Source organism: Sceloporus occidentalis, unplaced genomic scaffold (genome assembly GCF_023333645.1).
Source record: "Sceloporus occidentalis isolate IW3139 unplaced genomic scaffold, rSceOcc1.0.p SCAF_2, whole genome shotgun sequence".
NCBI lineage: Eukaryota > Metazoa > Chordata > Lepidosauria > Squamata > Phrynosomatidae > Sceloporus > Sceloporus occidentalis.
In genome coordinates, this window is record NW_028316982.1 from 200,516,960 (window position 1) to 200,519,624 (window position 2,665).

The window sequence follows — 2,665 nt, forward strand, 5'->3', positions numbered from 1 at the left end:
TCCAAATTCGCATTGGGCCCACTTTAATGTTCCTTTATCCCCTTGTTGTGCTTTGTGTGTGATAACCAATAGCAAATGGGCTTGCTTTTGTAGGATGCCAGCACTTTAACCATTTTTGGGATGGAAGCTCATAAGTCAACATGTGATAAAGTCCTTAGTCATGATTGTAACAGTATTCCCATGATCACAACCCACCCCCCTGCAACTTCTGGGAATCAGCTGGCAGGAGAGGTGGAGATACATTCTACTAGTGATTAGAGCATGGGTTAATTATGCTTCTGTCAGGTTTGGGGCAAGTGGGCCAGGAGAAGTTACTTGGTTGTTGTTGTTAACTGTCATCAAATTGACTTTGAGATATAGTGACCTCATGAATGAGAGACCTCCAAGCCATCCTGTCATCAACAGTCTTGCTCAGGTTTTGCAGAACCATAGCCATGGCTTTCTTGATTGAGCCCATCCATCTGGAATGTGTTCTTTCTCTTTCCCTACTACCATCTGTGTTACCAAGCATTCTAGAGAGTTATGATATTGGCAAAGTATAACAGTCTCAGTTTAATCCTCTTGGCTTCTAGGGAGAGTTGAGGCTACATTTGCTCTAGGACACATTTGACATTTTAGCAGTCTATAGTATCTGTAGAATTCTTCTCCAGCACTACATTTCAAATGAGTTGATTTTCTTCTTAACAGCTTCCATATTTATTTACAGATTTTCGTTCAAACTAGAGTAGGTTCTGTCTCTGTAGAATGAAGGAGGTCTGTTGGCATGCCACCTGTTCCTGGTGATTTATTTCTCCAAATGCTCTGAGTCAGCTTACACTTCACTTTCAAAAATTGTAGGTTCATCTTCATATGTTTTTTCTTTGAATGATTCTGTCATAGAATCATAGAATCATAGAGTTGGAAGAGACCACTAGGGCCATCCAGTCCAACCCCCTGCCATGCAGGAAATCTAAATCAAAGCATCCCTGACAGATGGCCATCCAGCCTCTGTTTAAAGACCTCCAAGGAAGGAGACTCTATCACCCTCTGAGGGAGTGCGTTCCACTGTTGAACAGCCCTTACTGTCAGGAAGTTCCTCCTAATGTTGAGGTGGAATCTCTTTTCCTGTAGCTTGCATCCATTGTTCCGGGTTCTGTTCTCTGTAGCAGAAGAAAACAAGCTTGTTCCCTCCTCAATATGACATCCCTTCAAATATTTAAATAGTGCTATCATATCACCTCTTAACCTTCTTTTCTCCAGGCTAAACATCCCCAGACCCTTCACCATTTTTGTCGCCCTCCTTTGGACACGCTCCAGTTTCTCAATGTCCTTTCTGAATTGTGGCACCCAGAACTGGACACAATATTCCAGGTGGGGCCTGACCAAAGCAGAATACAGTGGCACTATTACTTCTCTTGATCTAGACACTATACTTTTATTGATGCAGCCTAAAATTGCATTGGCCTTTTTAGCTGCCACATCACACTGTTGACTCATGTTCAACTTGTGGTCTACTTGGACTCCTAGATCCCACTCTTTCATCTCTTTTATATAGTTCTTCTGTGTACTGTTTCTATCATTTTTTTAATTTTTTTTATTTCTGCTTGGTCATATAATGTCTTCCTCTGTTGGTCACTGAACATCTCCATTCTTGATTTAAATTTCTCGTTGATTTCTTGGATCTTGTGGAAGAGGTCTCTTGTTCTTCCTTTTTTGTCATCACCTACTATCTGTGTGTGTGTGTGTGTGTGTGTGTGTGTATATAGTATATTATTAAATTTGTTTAAGTATACTGAACTAAGTAGGAAATACAGGACTTTAGCTAAGGGTTTTGGAATTAATTCTTTCAATTAAAGTCACTAAAGATATCAACAAATGTACAATGAAATGTAAAAGGCCAAATTTATTAACTAAACTGGAGGAAAACATTTCAAGTGTGGTATTCCAGAAGAAGAAATTCAGAGTATCTGCTTCACTGTTTATAACAGAACAGGTGTGTAGTCCTTGTGCTGCTGGTCTTTCTGTGTACAAAATCAAATAAAAACATGCAGCAGTAAATCTTCTATTCAGACAGTCAATATATGGAAGCACAGCACCATCTTGTAACTGACAAGACACTGGGAATGTAACCTTCTTCATCTGCCACTTTTCCTCACATGATCCTGTTGAAAGGGGTAAGTACTAAATAACAGGTCTGTAGCATTGTGTTGATGCAATTGTTTTACTGGCTGGTTCAACTTTGACATCTGCCAATTCATCACTAAGACAAATGCACCAGACATTTGGTAAATGGAAGCACTATACGGCAGCTTTCTATTAATTTTGTTTGGTTCACTTTTAAACATTGAATGGCTTTTGCATGCTTTTGTGGCAATATAACTGTCAGCGTCAATAATATTAAGTATAAAATGTACAATAAACATTTCCCATGGCTCTGTTTTTAGCATGGTACTTCTCATTTATCTTTATTGATTTGCTGTGTACATAATATATTGAATATAATTTCTCTTCTTATATCCATTTGTGTGGATGATTTTGAAACGAGTTTATAAAATCAGCCTGATTTAAATTAGATCTTTTCTCTTAGAATGAGAACCAGGTCTTGGGATGGATCCATATTTAGAAATGCCTAATCTTTCAACCCATATGTTTCTGATTCACTGGCAGCCTAGGACCTGATCAAGGG